A 20314-nucleotide genomic window follows, 5' to 3' on the forward strand; every position below is an offset into this window, starting at 1 on the left:
CGAAGGGTCATTCCGTGCCATGTTTGATTATATTTGCACGAAGGGTCATTCCGTGCCATGTTTGATTACATTTGCACGAAGGGTCATTCCGTGCCATGTTTGATTATACTTGCACGAAGGGTCATTCCGTGCCATGTTTGATGATATTTGCACGAAGGGAAATTCTGTGCCATGATGTGAGAGTTATGTGAGGAAAAGCACGAAGGGTGATGCCGTGCACTTTACTTGATTGCTCTTGGTGAGAATGAGAGTAAAAGCACGAAGGTTGATGCCGTGCAATTGTTAATTTTCCTGCTCTCATTAATTATTGTTATTGTACGGTTTCTTGTTTAAATTGCTGACTTTATATTCGGGCTGTACTTCCCCCATAGCATGCTCCCCTCCCTCTTGACTGTTTGATTTTTGTGTTCTTTCCTTTTATTGCATATATGTATATTGAACTGCACAGGTTGTTTTGGTAGTCCTGTCTAGCCTCGTCACTACTTCGCCGGGGTTAGGCCAGGCACTTACCAACACATGGGGTCGGTTGTGCTGATGCTAAACTTCTGTGCTCTTTTGCACAGATCACGGTACCGGAGCAGCTTTTGGACCACAGTAGTAGTGGACTGGGAGCCAACATCAGTCCAGGGACTTACGAGGTAGCCTAGCTGGCGTTCGCAGGCCGGAGTCCCTTTCTATGTTTTAGTTTGTTTTCATTGTACCGAGACAAACATTTATGTATTTCTATTCCGACTTGTTTTAGCACTCCTTAGTAGTTCGTGAGTTAGCGACACCAGTCTTGGGTAGAGAAATGTTAAACTTCTGCATTTTTGGTTTTCAGTTATCTATGTTTTTAAGACTTCCGCTTTTATTTAAAATGACTCGTAATATTTATATTGTTGAGGTGTTATCAGGGAATATCTAAATGTTTGGCTTTCCTAGCTCCGTTAGTAGGCGCCATCACGACTCCCGATGGTGGGAAAAATCCGGGTCGTGACATTTATTGTACAATCTTTGCAAAACATGAGCAACCTAACACCTTAAGATGTTCTAGAGAAGGTTTCTTCAAATATAGTCTTTCGTAAGGTGTTTTGTAACCTATGACTGAACTAGGCATCCTATTTATCAAATATACTGCTGTTAACACACAATGACCCCAGTATTTGATTGGAATTTGAGCTTGAAATCTAAGAGCCCTAGTTACTTCAAGTATATGTCTATGTTTCCTCTCAGCTACTCCATTTTGCTGAGGGGTATAAACATAATTCCAATGATGAATAATTCCTAAGTTCTTAAACAGATTATCACATATTGAGTTCATAAATTCAGTCCCATTATCAGTTCTTATAATTTTTACTATTTTATCAAATTGATTTTTAACATAAGTAAGGAAATGTTGTAAAGATAGAAACACATCAGATTTCTGTTTAAGAAGAAATATCCAAGTCATTCTTGAATAGTCATCAACAATTGTAAGAAAATATCTATTACCATCAAATGTATTCACTTTGTAAGGTCCCCACAAGTATGTATGTATCATGTAGAAACAATAGGTACTTTTAATACTACTAGAATGAAAAGGTAATCTAGTTTGTTTAGCACAGGGACATACAGTGCATTTGCTGATCTTTTCTCTAATGACTGGTAAGCTAGTATGCAAAATTTTTTGTAATCCTATGGTAGATATGTGACCAAGTCTTCTATGCCACAGATCCACATCTAGCTGCTTTTTTAGATTTCCAACTTCTGAGGCTGCTAATGCAATCCTTTTATTCTTCTCTATTATTTGTCTTAGTAAAATGTAGAGTCCATCTTCTTCCTTACCAATCTCCCTCACCTTCCCAGTGAAGAGATCCTGGAAGAAGCAAAAATCAGGGAAAAAAGTTGTTGAACATTTTAGTTCCTTAGTAGCCTCAGACACAGATAATAGATTAAATCTGAATTGTGGCACATGGAAAACATTAGAAATTGTATTTTTATCTGATAAGGAACTTGCACCTATGTGTGTGACTTGTGTTATATCACCATTTGGTAAGAAGACCTTTTTTGGTGTTTCAATTTCAGTTATTGAGGATTTATCTAACATGTTAATATCAGAAACCATGTGATTTGTAGCTCCAGTATCTATAATCCAATCATAAGATTCATCAGAAACTATTAGAGCTTTAGGAGTACCTGTCAAATTTGCTGCAGAGTTGTCTAATGAAGATATTGAAATCTTGTTTAGCATTTGGACAATTTGATCATATTGATCCTTGGTGAAAGTGTAGTTTCCTAATTGATTTCCAGGAGCATTCTCACATGATAAACCATATGCACTTGGCTTCTGATTGAGACCATTGCTTGTATTATGTTCTGCTACATTTGTATTCATCCCATAATTGAATGGTATTATTCTGATCCATCAGAGAGTTGTCTGTGAGTACATTGACTGCATTTGCACTATGATTAGGATAGTGAGTCCCAGAATTTTTCTTCTTGAACTTGAAATCTGCAGGGTACCCTACAATCTTGTAGTAGTTCTCCTTACTATGTCCTTTAAGCTTACAGAAATCACATTGTATGTTGTAATTTTTCTTGAATCTTTGAGTCTGATTATTATCATTTCTTGAGTACATAACCATATCATAACCACCAGAAATTGCATTAGGATTAGCTCTTAACACACCAGACACAGCTGCAACTGATTTTTGGCTCTCATCACTAACTATCATTGCATATGCTTGATTTACAGTAGGTAATGGACTTCGCATTAAGATCTGACTTCTGGCCTGTGAGTATGACTCATTTAGCCCCATCAAAAATTGGTACAATTTCACTTTTTGTAAGTATAACACGAAATCTCTTGATTTTTCACAATCACATCCAGGAGCAGGAACTAGTGCCTCAAACTCTTCCCACAAATCTTTCAATCTTGAAAAATATACAGAAACTGAGGCAGTCCCTTGAGTTAAGGTTGCAATTTCTTTGTGTAGGTTGAAGGTTCTTGACCCATAAATCTTATTAAATCATTCTAATAAATCTTCCCAAACAGCTTGAGCACTAGAAGCATACATAATTCCTCCTAATAGCCCCTTAGCAATAGAATTCATTATCCAAGATAGAACAATCACATTGACTCTTTCCCAGTGATTTCCTATAGTTATTGGGAAATTTTCTTTCTTGCATGTCCCATCGACCATGCCTAATTTGTTCCTACCTAACAATGCTACTCTCATGGATCTATTCCAGATTGAATAGTTTTCAATTCCAGTCAACTGAAAACAAATTATTTGAATTCCAATTACATCGGCTGGTGACAAGAAAAGTGGATGATTATAATCCAATCCTGCAATTGAGTTTCCAGAATTTTGAGTACTCTGCTCTCCTGTGCCCAGATTTGCAGGATTTGCCCTTGATTGTTCATCAGTGATAGCCATGGATTCTTGGCCTTCAGCAAACAAATTTTCCTCTAGGATTGTAACTAAGTTTTGATCGATTTACAAGCTTCATTCCACAGCTTGTACGACTCTGATACCATGTTATAATTCAGCTAAGAACACGGTAGATATGCAGATGAAGAGAATGAAGAAGAAGATGAAGTAGAGAGAATTAGAGAGAGAGAGAGTAGGCGGAAGTTTCTATGTTTCTTATTATCAAAAATGAGAAGCATTACTACTTATTACATCCGAGTTAGTTTAAATATACTAACTAATTTACCAACTAATTGTGAATTGACTAAACTACCCTTTTTTATACTTTAACAAAAGGAAGAAGAAGAAGAAGCCGACCTTCAATAAGAGGAAGGGCTTTTTGTAATGTAGAACGACCATATCAGCATTTAAACTGCATTTAAATGGGGTAAAGACCTAGTTGATACCAAAAACAAATGGAGGGCCATTTCTGTTGGGTTTTGGATGTGTTCAATTAATATATTAAATACTTAAAAGAGGGTAAATGGGAAATGGAGGGAAATAAAATTTTTGAGTGAAATTTTAAGTTTCCCCCTTGGCAAATGGGCATTGTCCCATATTGGAAGAGGAAGAGGTTTTTTATGGGTATATAAGCAATTGCTCTTCTTCTAGCTCTTAAAGAGTTGAGAAGAAGGCAAGCCTCGCGCCGTCGTCGTCGTCGCTCGCTCGGCTCGGCTTCGGCTTCGGCTTCGGCTTCGGATTTGGATTTGGTCAAATGATCGATTGATTGATTAACTTTTTGGACCAAATTTATTTGTTAATAGTAAAATATTAACAGAAATATTTTTAAATATTTGTTTAAATAATAAAATATTAATATTAAATCCAATCCGTTTTTCTATTTTGGTAACAGAAAAGTAACTACCCTCTTCAATTTTCCCTCTTTATTTTCCCTCTTTATTATTGAGTAAATGGCCATTTATGTAATGGCATTTATGCTATGGGCGTTTTGCATAAACAGCCATTCTGAAGAGTTGCACCTCTTCAGATTTCAGCCTAACTTTGGCTATAAATACAACACTATTCTGCTCAGAATTTCACTACGATTTTCTGAGTTTCTTCTCCTTCTTCTGCATACTTTTAGCATCAAACAAAGCAAAAAGTAAGTGTGATTTGCTACCGAACTTTGTGTTCGCTGAAACACTGGGGTTTGAAGTACCACAACACCAGTGTGTAATTCGTTCTATCCTGGGAGGAAATAATCCATAACCTTGGGTACTAGGAGGGGATTAAATTCCTTAAGGAAACACTGTGAATTCAGTGGGCTCGAATTGGTTTTATGCCATTTCTGTTTATGTTCATTTCTGTTTATACTCATTTATATTTCCAGAATTATTTTACAAATACAGTCTACTAACAAGCTTAAGGAATTTAATTTGATTTCTGTATTTGTACTTACTGTTTCTGGAAGAGTAAAACCTTTGTGGTTTTGTACTCTATTAAAATCTACGTGATTTTAACGTTTGTGTCATTCTTTTACAGAAATGACTAATGAAAATGAGAACCAAGCTGTTCCAATGGTAACTGCCAATGCCTCAACAAGTCGAACGACACCGGCAGCATTGGCACCGGCGGAGAAACCTGGAAAATTTTCCGGGATTGATTTCAAGCGCTGGCAGCAAAAGATGTTCTTCTATTTGACTACTCTAAGTCTCCAGAAGTTCATCAAGGAAGATGTTCCTGTGCTGTCCGACGAAACTGCAGAAACTGAACGCTTTCCCGTGATTGAGGCGTGGAAGCATCCAGATTTTTTGTGCAAGAATTATATTCTAAGCGGGCTGGAGGATGCTTTGTATAACGTCTACAGTGGCGTGGAAACGTCAAAGGAACTGTGGACTGCGCTTGAAAAGAAATACAAAACCGAAGATGCCGGGTTGAAAAAGTTTGTTGCTGCAAAGTTTTTGGACTACAAAATGGTAGATAGCAAGTCTGTTATTACCCAAGTCCAGGAATTGCAAGTGATTATTCACGATCTCCTTGCTGAAGGTCTTGTTATCAATGAAGCATTTCAAGTAGCAGCGATGATTGAGAAGTTGCCTCCTTTGTGGAAGGACTTCAAAAACTACTTGAAACACAAACGCAAGGAGATGTCCCTTGAAGATCTCATTGTTCGGTTGAGAATCGAAGAGGACAACAAAGCTGCGGAAAAGAGAGGCCGTGGAAACTCAACAATAATGGGAGCAAATATTGTTGAAGAGAATAAAAAGAGGAAGAAGGCTTCTGGACCGAAATACAACCCAAGCAAGAAGCGGTTCAGTGGAAACTGCTACAACTGTGGAAAAACTGGACACAAATCTACGGAGTGTCGTGCTCCAAAGAAAGACAAGAAGAAGGGTCAAGCAAACATGGTTGAAAAGCGTGATGATGTTGATGATTTATGTGCCATGCTTTCCGAATGCAACTTGGTGGGCAATCCTAAAGAGTGGTGGATTGATTCTGGAGCCACTCGCCATGTTTGTGCTGTTAGAGAAGCTTTTGCTTCTTATGCTCCTGTTGGACCCGATGAGACGATTTCTATGGGAAATGCTTCAAAGGCGAAGATTGAAGGATGTGGGAAGATATTTCTCAAAATGACTTCCGGCAAAGTGGTGACTTTGAACAACGTCCTTCATGTTCCCGAGATTAGGAAGAATTTAGTCTCTACTGGACTTCTTGTTAAGAATGGTTTTAAATGTGTTTTTGTTTCCGATAAGGTTGTAATAAGTAAGAATGAAATGTTTGTAGGAAAAGGTTACCTCACTGAGGGCCTTTTCAAGCTGAATGTAATGGTTGTTGAAAATAATAATAAAGTTTCAGCTTCGTCTTACTTACTTGAGTCAAATGAATTATGGCATGTACGTTTGGGTCATGTCAATTATAAAACCTTACGGAAAATGATTAATTTGGAAGTATTGCCCAAGTTTGAATGTGACAAATCAAAATGTCAAGTATGTGTGGAATCTAAGTATGTTAAACATCCTTATAAGTCGGTTGAAAGGAATACAAATCCTTTAGACTTAATTCACACAGATATTTGTGACATGAAGTCAATACCATCTCGCGGTGGAAAAAAGTATTTCATAACTTTTATTGACGATAGTACTCGATATTGGTATGTTTACTTACTTAATAGTAAAGATGAAGCAATAGACGCATTCAAGCAATACAAAAATGAAGTTGAAACGCAACTTAATAAGAAAATCAAAATGATAAGAAGTGATAGGGGTGGTGAATATGAATCTCCTTTTGAACAAATATGTTTAGAATATGGAATTATTCATCAAACAACGGCCCCTTACACGCCCCAATCTAATAGGATTGCAGAAAGAAATAATCGTTCATTAAAGAAGATGATAAATGCATTATTGATAAGTTCTGGTTTGCCACAGAACTTGTGGGGGGAAGCCGTTCTTACGGCTAGCCGAATACTAAATCGAGTACCCCATAGCAAAACACAATCCATTCCATATGAAACATGGAAAGGAAGGAAGCCCAACTTGAATTATTTTAAAGTGTGGGGGTGTTTGGCAAAAGTGCAAGTTCCTAAACCCAAAAGGGTAAAAATAGGACCGAAAACCGTTGATTGTGTTTTCATAGGATATGCGACTAATAGTAAAGCATATCGATTTCTGGTTCATAAATCAGAAAATACCGACACTGAGTTCTTTGAAAATATATATCCGTATAAAAAGGAATGTGAGTCGATTGGTGAAGGATCTAAACTACCTCGGGAAGAATCAAAAGAAAGTACACTTAACTAGGAGGATCCAAGACGTAGTAAACGTCAAAGAACGTCTACTTCTTTTGGATCAGATTTTGTGACTTTCTTATTGGAAAATGAGCCTCAAACATTTAAAGAAGCTATGTCTTCTTCGGAATCATTGTTATGGAAAGAGGCAGTCAATAGTGAAATAGAATCCATACTGAACAACCATACATGGGAATTGGTTGATCTTCCTCTTGGAAATAAACTGTTGGGTTCTAAATGGATCTTTAAGAGGAAAATGAAAGATGATGGCACTATTGACAAGTATAAGGAAAGACTTGTGGTCAAAGGGTATAGACAACGAGAAGGTCTTGACTATTTTGATACATACTCTCCAGTTACAAGAATTACGTCCATACGAATGTTAGTAGCATTAGCTGCAATTTATGGTCTTGAAATTCATCAAATGGATGTTAAGATGGCATTCTTAAATGGAGAGTTGGAGGAAGAAATCTACATGGAACAACCTGAAGGTTTTGTGGTTCCAGGTAAAGAAAAGAAGGTCTGTAGACTTGTTAGGTCCCTTTACGGATTAAAACAAGCACCCAAACAATGGCATGCTAAATTTGACCAAACAATGTTGTCAAATGAATTTAAGATAAATGAATGTGATAAATGTGTGTACATTAAAAATATTCCAAATCACATAGTCATTGTTTGCTTATATGTGGATGATACGCTCATAATGAGTAATGACATTGCCAACATAAATGCTACTAAGCATATGCTAGCTAGCAAGTTTGATATGAAAGACTTGGGAGTTGCTGATTTAATTCTGGGAATTAAGATCCATAAGACTTCTCAAGGTCTAGCATTGTCACAATCTCATTATATTAAGACAGTACTTGAAAAATTCAAGCACTTGGGCTTTAAAGTTGCAAAGACTCCAATTGATGTGAATCTTGCATTAGCAAAGAACAAAGGCCAGAGCATATCACAATTGGATTATGCTCGTGTGTTGGGTTGCTTAATGTACATCATGGATTGTACACGACCAGATATAGTTTGTGCTATAAGTAAATTGAGTCGATATACGAGCAATCCAGGCCAATCTCATTGGATGGCCATGAAACGAGTTTTGGGGTATTTAGTACATACCCAGGACTTTGCTTTGCACTACAATAAATATCCTGCGGTCATTGAGGGATACTGTGATGCAAACTGGATCACCGGATCAACTGATTCCAAGTCCACAAGTGGATATGTATTCACTATTGGTGGAGGAGCGGTATCTTGGAAGTCATCCAAACAAACTTGTATTGCCCGCTCTACAATGGAGGCTGAGTTCATAGCCTTGGATAAAGCCGGTGAAGAAGCTGAATGGCTCCGAAATTTCTTGGAAGATATTCCATTTTGGCCCAAACCGTTGGCACCAATATGCATACATTGTGATAGTCAAGCGGCAATTGGAAGGGCTGGGAGCGTTATGTATAACGGTAAGTCTCGCCATATACGACGAAGACATAAAACCGTTAGACAATTACTCTCTAGAGGAATTATCACGATTGACTATGTAAAGTCAAGTGATAATGTGTCGGATCCACTTACAAAAGGCCTAACTAGAGAGGTAGTTGAGAAGTCATCAAAGGGAATGGGACTGTGGCCGAGAACAAGTCATAGTGGCGGTAACTCTACCTAGAAGACTGGAGATCCCAAGATCTAGGTTCAAGGAGATCAAACAAAGTCATTTATGACGGTTCAACATTGTCAACTAAACTTTTGGTCCATTCTCGTGATGAGTCAATGTTCAGTACCAAGGATAAAGCATTAAGGCTTTTTAATGATTTCTAAATTTGATACGGGGTATATCAAATAGTGTATCTACGGGATGACACGTTTAGGAATCACCTATGTAAGTGTGAAGTGTTAGCCGCTTCAAGGAGAACATTGTAAGGCCAGTTCTCTACGCACTTATGAAACCAGGCGGTGTTCATGGCTGAAAAGAACACAACAATGAGAACCAAAGCGGTTAAGGGTTGGTTGTGTGACTTGTTGTTATCTAGGTATACACTAAAGTTCGACGGTTCAAAGATATCAAATCTACCGATTGATCGAGTATATCCGACATAAGTTCACTACAGAAAGTTCAAAGGGAAACCTACTTGTCCAGATGCAATTAATCCTTACTTGCGAATCACACAGTTTTTCATGCATACTTCCGTGATATAGCCATTCCCCATTCATATGAGGGATTGTTGGGTTTTGGATGTATTTAATATATATATTAAATACTTAAAAGAGGGTGAATGGGAAATGGAGGGAAATGAAATTTTTTGAGTGAAATTTTAAGTTCCCCCCTTGGCAAATGGGCATTGTCCCATATTGGAAGAGGAAGAGGTCTTTATGAGTATATAAGCAATTGCTCTTCTTCTAGCTCTTAAAGAGTTGAGAAGAAGGCAAGCCTCGCGCCGTCGTCGTCGTCGCTCGCTCGGCTCGGCTTCGGCTACGGCTACGGCTTCGACTTCGGCTTCGGCTTCGGATTCGGATTCGGATTCGGATTTGATCAAATGATCGATTGATTGATTAACTTTTTGGACCAAATTTATTTGTTAATAGTAAAATATTAACAGAAATATTATTAAATATTTGTTTTAATAACAGAATATTAATATTAAATCCAATCCGTTTTTCTGTTTTGGTAACAGAAAAGTAACTACCCTCTTTAATTTTCCCTCTTTATTTTCCCTCTTTATTGTTGAGTAAATGGCCATTTATGTAATGGCATTTATGCTGTGGGCGTTTTGCATAAACAACCATTCTGAAGAGTTGCACCTATTCAGATTTCAGCCCAACTTTGGCTATAAATACAACACTATTTTGCTCGGAATTACACTACGATTTTCTAAGTTTCTTCTCCTTCTTCTGCATACTTTTAGCATCAAACAAAGCAAAAAGTAAGTGTGATTTGCTAGCGAATTTTGTGTTCGCTGAAACACTGGGGTTTGAAGTACCACTACACCAGTGTGTAATTCGTTCTATCCTGGGAGGAAATAATCCATAACCTTGGGTACTAGGAGGGGATTAAATTCCTTAAGGAAACACTATGAATTCAGTGGGCTCGAATTGGTTTTATGTCATTTCTGTTTATGTTCATTTCTGTTTATATTCATTTATATTTCCAGAATTATTTTACAAATACAGTCTACTAACAGTTGAAACCTAATTATCGTCCGCTCCAACATATAAAAAACACATTTGTGCTAACAAATAATGCGAACAACTATATCTGTTCCAGTTTTTCGAAAATATGGCCAAAACACGATGTTTGTTAGAGTTAGGACCCAAGAGTTTTAGAAAAACAAATTACAGATAGTGAGTTGCTCATTTTTCTTTACCAATTGCTGACGGATTGATAGCCAATCTAGATGAAGACTGCATCGACACTCTATATTGTGGCTAATTAGTGATAGGGACAATCAGAAATATCAATAGTGAATTTAAAGGTATACTTGATTTTTCACCGTTCAAACTTACCTTTCCAATCACATAAGAAAAGGTTATTTTCTAAAAAGTAATTATTTTCTCAAAAAAGTGTAAAATTAATAAAAGGATTGAGATATTGTTGCAACCAATTTGAATACAAATTAATATGTGTGTGCTACTTAGCCTACTTTGTCTAGGTGTCTCAACAAATACATACTGTTGTTTTCTTTATTGAGATCGTTCTAAAAACTTTTTTCAAATTAATTAAGCTAACGTTTGACCATAGATCCCAAATTTATTTTGAAAAATTTGATTTGGGTGAAGTTTGGTTTGAAGATGAAAATGTGTTTGGACATACGTTTTCAAAACATATTTTCCAACTTTATTTTGGAAAAACATGTATATAATTCCCAAGTTTTGGGATTTTGGCCCAGATTCAGCTCAATAGCTGATTTTGGGATCTGAAATTTGCGATTTGGGATTTGGCCAAAATATGGGAAAAATTTATGGCCAAACACGAGTTTTGAAAATAAATCTCAAATTTATTTGGCAAAAATCATGGCCAAACGGGGCTTTAGGCCAAAATCAAACTTTGTACGCTTGCCGTGTATGTAGTTTAAATAGGAAAAGATTCCAACCTTAAATAATTTAATTATATTCTTAAATTATATAAATATATAAGGTTATAAAAGTCGATCAATATTTCAAGGATATTTTAGTCGTTCAACATTTAGCAAAAATTATTCGTGCTTTTATAATAACTAGTTTCTATGTACGTGCGTTGCACGTAAAACTTTAGTCTAATATTTATAGTATGAAGGATAATTATTGTAAAACAATTAACATGAAAATAAATGAACATTAATATTACTAAATTAAAATAATACTTAAATTCAAAATAATTTAATATCGACTGAACCTGTAAAGATAAAAAATATAGTTAAGTTCTATATTCCCTTCTAATATGTCGACTTCGACTGCTCTATCATGACCGTAATTCTTGTTGTCGATATTAAAGTCCTTCTTGAAACAGTAATATATAGTCATCTGTCTGGGAAAATATGTTATATCAGATATAGTTCAAGATTGGGGGATCATGTGTCCATGTGATTTCTTTTTCTAGAGGTGAAATTGAATTCTTGAGATAAATACTTGTGTGGTAATACATAGCCAATCATGATTTCTGCATGTGTATTGTGACGTTATTGTCAAAATTTATACATATCCTCGTTTTCCATCACATATGTTATTTGAGATATTTCAGTTTCTTAGTAATATGATTGGGTGCATTTTTCGTCAAAATCAACTTGTCAGTAACGGAAAATCTTTTTTATTATCGTTAGAAATTTAAAATTTATTTTATTTTAGTAATATTTTTAACTCTTTTCAAAGTTCATTATTGAATCTTACTTGTAATAGTAGTAGAAAATTACAAATATATACTCCATTCGTTTCAAAAGAATGATCCTTTTTTAAAATTAAAAATAATATAATTTTAAATTTTACATTATACCTTTAAAGAAATGATTTAAAGCTACACAAATATTAAAAAATTAATATTTTAAACCACAAGTTTTAAAAGTCAGTCATTCTTTCTAAAATTAATTGTGCCACTCAAATAGGTTCATAATTTTTGAAAGAGAGAGTGAGTACAAACTACAAGCAAAGTGGGGAGCTTGTTATTGCAACTTGGATTCCTCATCCTAAAATATAGGCTTTCATAAAAATACAAATACAATATTTCTTTTAGTTGAATTCAAAGTTTAAGAGATTGAATTCTTAAATATTAAATCTTGAAAAATTATATGTTCTTAATTTTTGCTTTAATGAAAAATCTTTTTACATTAACAGAATATTACGCGTAACTTAAATCTAAAAAGTAAAGGATGCAAGAAGAGTTGAAAGGACTCTCAAACGAAAGGATGGATAATCAATTTTGAAGGCTTAGAGACTTCCCTTTTTGTTCTTTTTCGCTTTTAGAAACCGAATTAATTAGTCATCACTAATCAAAAAACATTAATCATCATATCAAAATTACGATTACAATCCCCACCGCCAGTCCCAAAGATAATAGATACATTAAGCAAGCTATGCTCGATTTTTTGAAGAACTTCTATATGTTGGAAAAAAAATTTAGTTGGATAGTTTGGATTTTTTTAATTATTATTATTATTATTATTATTATTATTAATAATAATAATAATAATAATAATAATAATACTGAATATGTTGTTGTTGTATCCGTATAAAATATTGTGTCCTATTCATTGTTCTACTTTGTTCAATTCTGAAATAACTCTAATTCAACAAGGATGTAAATCCTTTTAGAAATTAACTTGAGTTAATAATACAATTCTAACCGACATAGGAATATTCAGCAAAGTTAGACACGAATCACCATCGAGGATTATGATTCTAATAATATAATAGTCAAGTAGCAACTTTTTGTTGTATTTTCATTGATCAATGGTTTACTGTACCAACCATTGATATGTTAAAATAAATTAAAGTTTAAACACTACGTTAATGCATGGCTTTGAAATCCAAAACTAAAAACAACAATCTCTATTACTTGAATTCCTAAATAAAAAGCACGATAAAACAATTTAAGATAAACATGTTATATTGATCATATCTCACTATATGCTTAAAGACGGCAATTTAATCGTTTGGTTAGGAGAAAAATATAAACTAAAGTGATAGAAATCATTGAATGAAAATGAGTGTTGCTATACCTTATCACGGCGAAAATTAAAGCTTAGCAACGGTTACGTACAACTTAAAAGATAATCACATTGTTAGATAACAAATAAGTTCAGATAAAGTAAAACTATACATTATTTGAGAATAAACTCAATTATTTCAGATAATAAAAGAAAGAAATAATTAAAAGCTCTATATACATGTACATATGTGATATTCATGTGAATAATTGCAGAAAAAGAATATTTTTACCGTTCAGCTTTTAATTTGTTTGCTTCCTTAAATTCAATCGCCACCCGTTTTCCATGCTAATCCCCCAAATAATACTATATAAATTTCTTTAGCTATGATATTGAACACGTTTTATAAGCTTATGAGTAACGTGAATCCTAATAGTAGTAAATAACTTTATAGATGAATTTGAATTCGTGAGAGTATCATATATATCCTAAATATTACACTTTTATCCAATATGGAATTATCTATTGAAAGAAAGAATTAAAGTTTAAAAGGGCATAACAGTCTGTCAATATTATGAGGATATTTTTGTAGTTCAACATTTAGCGTAGAATATTCGTGATTTTATAATAATAAAGATATAGATAGATTTATTTTTGAATTTAAATTTTGAATTAATTGATTACACTACTTGAATTAATAAATATAGATATCTTATAATTATCAATAGAAAACGAAAATACAAAAAATATTCTACTCATTCAGAGTGGAGTTTTAAAATTATTTTACAATAAAAAATAAAAATAACAAAAACTAAAAAACTACCAATTCAAATTGGAGAGTAATTTCTTCCTAATATAGTAGTAGTAGTTGTGTGTGTGTATATGGATGTAGTTATTATACTAAATTGGTAATTTATTAATAAATCATATATCAATTTAACAATATTAAGTAATGGATAATACAATTAGATAANGGTCACTCTTCCACAAGCAAGATATGATTGGGCTCATATGAGGCTCCAAGACTTTAAGTCTGTTTCTGAATATAATTCTGCGATGTTCAGAATTACTTCTAAATTGAAACTCTGTGGAGATACTATCACTGATTATGATATGCTTGAAAAAACGTTTACAACGTTTCATGCCTCCAATATGGTTCTGCAACAGCAGTACAGAGAGAAAGGTTTCAAGAAGTACTCTGAACTGATTTCTCTTCTCCTTGTGGCTGAGCGAAACAATGACTTGCTCATGAGAAATCACGAAAATCGACCCACTGGGTCTACACTATTGCCTGAAGTGGATGAGGTATATTCCCATTATGCTAAGCGTGGAAAAGGCCGTGGCCCTATTCGTGGTGGTCGTGGTGTTAATCACCCTTCAAAGAGAAATAACCGCCAAAAGTGGAAAGGGGAAAGATGAGAAGCCAAAAGCAAATGGTTCAGAAACTGAATGCTATTGTTGCGGTAGAAAAGGGCATTGGGCAAATATTTATCGTGCACCAAGACATTTGGTTGAGCTTTATCAAGCATCTCTAAAGAATAAAGGCCCTGAAGCTAATTTTGTCTATGACAATGAATTTGACATCACCCACTTAGATGTGGCAGACTTCTTTGAGCGCCCTGATGGAAAAATAGACCACTTGATCGGTGAGGATCCGTGGTTAAAGATGATTGAGTAGTTTGATTTTTATTTTTGTCTATTCGTAGTAGCTAGTGAATAAGCATCATGTATTATAGTTCTTTACATGAGTAGTAGTCATTAGTATCAATTAGTATTGTTTGTTCGTTTTGTTTAAATATAATTCTAATATTCGTTTTAAACAATGTTTTAGTTTGCTTAGTTTTCAAAACTTAACATATTCTTTATTAAGGTAACAAAACAAAATATAGTTACCGAAGTTGAAAGAAAAAAAAAAACTTCAAAAGCGTAGTACTTTTCTAAAGTTAAGAATATCCGACCAGCATATTATTATTATTTTGCCTCAAAATAGTGTGTTCTTTTAGCCAAAATCGATAGTGTGGCCTTTGCGAATGATAATTTGTCACGATCCGGATTTCCCATCTTCGGGAGTCGTGATGGCGCCTACTATTAGGATCTAGGCAAGCCAATTATTTATTACCACCTTTAACAAACCTCGATATTATTGAAAGCAACGAAACATTTAATAGAAAAGCGGAAGTCTTAAATATAAATAAACTGAAAGCAATGCGGAAGTTCATTACAACTCTACCCAAGAACTGGAGTCATAAACTCACGAACGTCTAGAGATTGCTAAATACAATGTCTGAATAAAACATAGTTTTGTTTGTTCCGGTAGAAAGGATAACAAACTAAAATGAAGATAGAAGAAACTCCGGGCCTGCGGACGTCAGCAAGGCTACCTCGGTGTCTCTGGACTGAAGTCATCTCCCAAATCTACTATTGCTGTCCAAAAGCTGCTCCCGCACCGTGATCTGTGCAAAAAGATGCACAGAGTGTAGCATCAGCACAACCGACCCCATGTACTGGTAAGTGCCTGGCCTAACCCCGGTGAAGTAGTGACGAGGCTAGACCGGACTACCAAACAAACCTGTGCAGTTCAATATATATGTATGCAATATAAAGATATACAGAAATTAACCAGTCAAGGGGGAGGGGGAGCATGCTGTAGGGGCTGTAACAGTTCAGGTATAAAATCAATAATTAAGGAATGAAGCAGTACAACTACAATAGCAACGAGAGTAGGAAATCAATAGTTGCACGGCACCATCCTTCGTGCTTTTACACTCATTCTCACCAAAACAATCATATAAAGTGCACGGCATCAACCTTCGTGCTTTACCTCACAAAATGATGGCACGGAATGATCCTTCGTGCATAAACACTCATATCATGGCACGGAATGTTCCTTCGTGCATTAGTAATCATATCATGGCACGGAATGTTCCTTCGTGCATTAGTATTCATATCACAATCGTGCACGGCATCACCCTTCGTGTTTTATCACTCGTCCTCACCCAAACAACAATCACAAACAATGGGGCGAGGGAATAGACAAACAAAATAGGAATCCCGGCAAGGGAACAATAACAACAATTTCAATATCCCAGCAAGGGAGAAAAGTCTACCAAACAGCAAAACATCCCGGCAAGGGAATAACCAATAACTCATTAGCTTCCTTTCATTTCTTACTTCACATCTCACTTTATCACTTGAGCCAATGCTCCCAAGAATTTTATAATCTCAGATACCTTTTCAATTCGTATCACAACCAAGCCAAAACACCACGAAAATCAAATGATTATAATGTTTTTCACATGTTCTTTACAATATATAGAAATCCTCAATTAACATGGAATTCATAACAAATCATGATAATCACCCTTTAAGAACTCATGGTCATGCTAGACACCAATGTATAGATACCCGTCACCATGCCAATACATCGTACTCGATCAATTAGCAAATAGCAAACAAGACTCAACTCCTATTTTCTCAAGCTAGGGTTAAACCAAACACTTACCTCAACTCCCACGGCTAAATCAATCCACAACGACCGCCTTCCCTTTCGAATTCGGCTCCAACTCAATCAAATCTATGAAATACGACTTTATAGTATCAATAATAGCTAAACAAATCAAACTCAATGCCTAAATATAGGTTCCCAACCTTTCTTCCAAAAATTCCAATATCGACCCCGGGTCCGCTTGGTCGAAACACGAGGTTCGGACCAAATTCATATCACCCATTCCCCCCACGAGCCCGGATATACAATTTATTTTTAAATTCAACCCCAAAACGAGGTCTAAATCGAACGAAATTGAAAAGCCCTAACTCTACCCAATTCCCCCAATTTCCACCCTAATCTATGTGATTTAAGCTTTGGAATTCACTAATTAATGAGAGAAAATGAAGGAAATAGGTGGGAAATTACTAACCCAAATGGTCTTGAAGAATGGGGGCTTCAATGGACTCCTAGAGCTTGGGGAAGAAGAGAGCTCGTGAAAACTTTGGACTGAACCCGTATGTTCTGATTCTGGAAACTAAAAAATATAACTGGGCGCTTTTGTTCTATGCGTTCGCGACATGGGGGTCGCGTTCGCGAAGAAGGGGGGGGGGGGGCGGGAAGCATCGTGTTCGCGACAGGGGGGCTGCGAACGCGTAGAGTAAATGTCTGGGGTCTGGGACCTGGGCCTACGCGAACGCGTGAGGAGACACGCGAACGCGTTGAAGGAAGCAGCAAAGCTTCGCGATCGCGATGGCCAGAACGCGAACGCGAAGGAGGAAGGGAGCGAAGCTATGCGAACGCGGGAGGGCTAGTGCGAACGCGATGAAGAAAAATCCCTGTGTAAAAAATGCAGAAAATCTGCTAACTCCCTAAGTCCAAAACTACCCTGAACACCTCCGAAAACACTCCCGAGCCCTCGGGGCTACTAACCAAACACACACACTAACTCAACAACATCCTACGAACTTAACCGTGCGATATAATTACCAAAATAACATCAAGAACGAGGAATCAAACCTCAAAATCATCACTTTTTCTTCAAACTTCATGAACTTTCATTTTTAGATATTTCGGTCCGAAACACGTCAAATGACGTTCGATTTCAACCAAATTTCACAGAAAGCGCTTAAACAACATATAAGACCTGTACCGGGCGCCGGAACCAAAATACGGGCCCGATACCAACACGTTATAATCCGTTTTCGTTTCAAATTTCCATATTAATTTCAGAAAAACAATTTCACAGAAAAATTCATTTCTCGGGCTCTAGACCTCGGAATTTGACTCCGGGCATATGCCCGAGTCTCATATTTTCTACGGACCCTCCGGGACCGTCCAATCACGGGTCCGGATCCGTTTACCCAAAATATTGACCGAAGTCAACTTTAATCATATTAATACCAAAATTCATCATTTTTCACAAAAAATTCATATTTAAGTTTTCCGGCTACGCGCCCGGACTGAGCACGCAAATCGAGGCGACTAAAAATGAGGTTTTCGAGGCCTCGAAAGCACGGAATGAATGAGAAAATAGGTGATGACCCTTTGGGTCGTCACATTCTCCACCTCTAAAACAACCGTTCGTCCTCGAACGGACAAAAGAAAGAAGTACCTGAGTCGGGAAAAAGATGAGGATAACGGCTCCGCATATCAAACTCGGACTCCTAGGTTGATGCCTCAGGAGGCTGACCTCTTTACTGAACACGCACTGAAGGAAAACTCTTCGACCTCAACTGTTGAACCCGCCGATCTAGAATAGCCACCGGCTCCTCCTCATAAGACAGATCCTTGTCCAACTGGACAGTGCTGAAATCTAATATGTGCGCTGGATCGCTGTGATACCTCCGAAGCATGGACACATGAAAAACTGGATGCACGGCTGACAAGCTAGGCGGCAAGGCAAGCCTATAAGCCACCTCTCCCACACGGTCGAGAATCTCAAATGGGCCAATGAACCTAGGGCTAAGCTTGCCCTTCTTTCCAAATCTCATCACGCCCTTCACAGGCGACACTCGGAGCAATACTCGCTCACCAACCATGAAAGCCACATCTCGGACCTTGCGATCTGCATAGCTCTTCTGCCTGGACTGAGCTGTCCGAAGACTATCCTGAATGATCTTGACCTTGTCCAAGGCCTCCTGAACTAGATCTGTACCCAACAACCGAGCTTCTCTCGGCTCAAACCACCCAACCGGAGATCGACACCGCCTACCATACAACGCCTCATATGGAACCATCTGAATGCTGGACTGGTAGCTGTTGTTGTAGGCAAACTCTGCTAAGGGCAAGAACTGATCCCACGAACCTCCAAAGTCAATAACACAAGCTCGGAGCATGTCCTCCAATATCTGAATAGTCCGCTCGGACTGTCCGTCCATCTGAGGATGGAATGCTGTGCTCAACTCAACCTGGGTGCCCAACTCTCGCTGAGCTGCTCTCCAGAAGCGCGAGGTAAACCGGGTACCCCGGTCCGAAATGATAGATGCCGGCACCCCATGAAGGCGAACAATCTCTCTGATGTAGATCTCAGCTAACCTCTTGGATAAATAAGTGATTGCAACAGGAACAAAATGCGCTGACTTGGTCGGCCTATCAACAATGACCCAAATCGCATCAAACTTCTTCCGGGTCAACGAGAGTCCAGTAACAAAATCCATAGTAATCCTCTCCCACTTCCACTCGGGAAGCTCAATCCTCTGAAACAGTCCACCAGGCTTCTGATGCTCGTACTTAACCTGCTGACAGTTCAAACATCGAGCCACATATGCAACAATATCTTTCTTCATTCTACGCCACCAATAGTGCTGCCTCAGATCCTGATACATCTTTGCGGCGCCCGGGTGAATAGAATACCGGGAGCTATGGGCCTCCGCTAAGATCAACTCTCGAATCCCATCAACATTGGGCACGCAAACTCGCCCCTGCAGTCTCAAGACACCATCATCATCTAAGGTCACCTTCTTGGCACCTCCACGCTGCACCGTGTGTCTCAGGACACACAAATGGGGATCATCAAACTGCCGATCACGGATACGCTCTAATAATGAAGAACGAGCAACCGTGCAAGCTAACACTCGGCTAGGCTCAGAGATGTCACCCCTCACAAATCGATTGGCCAAAGCCTGAACATCCAAAGCAAGCGGCCTCTGGCTAGCCGGGATATAAGCAAGACTACCCATGCTGGCGGACTTCCTACTCAATGCATCGGCCACCACATTGGCCTTCCCCGGGTGGTACAAGATAGTAACATCATAATCTTTCAGCAACTCCAACCACCTCCTCTGCCTCAAATTCAACTCCTTTTGCTTGAACAAGTACTGAAGACTCTTGTGATCAGTGTACACCTCACACGTCACACCGTATAGATAATGCCTCCAAATCTTCAAAGCATGAACAATGGCTGCCAACTCTAGATCATGAACCGGATAATTCTTCTCGTGGATCTTCAACTGCCTCGAAGCATAGGCTATGACTCTGCTATCCTGCATCAATACTGCACCAAGCCCCATACAGGAAGCATCACAATAAACTGTATAAGGCCCTGAACCTGTGGGCAAAACCAATA

Source organism: Nicotiana attenuata, unplaced genomic scaffold, assembly GCF_001879085.1.
Source record: "Nicotiana attenuata strain UT unplaced genomic scaffold, NIATTr2, whole genome shotgun sequence".
NCBI lineage: Eukaryota > Viridiplantae > Streptophyta > Magnoliopsida > Solanales > Solanaceae > Nicotiana > Nicotiana attenuata.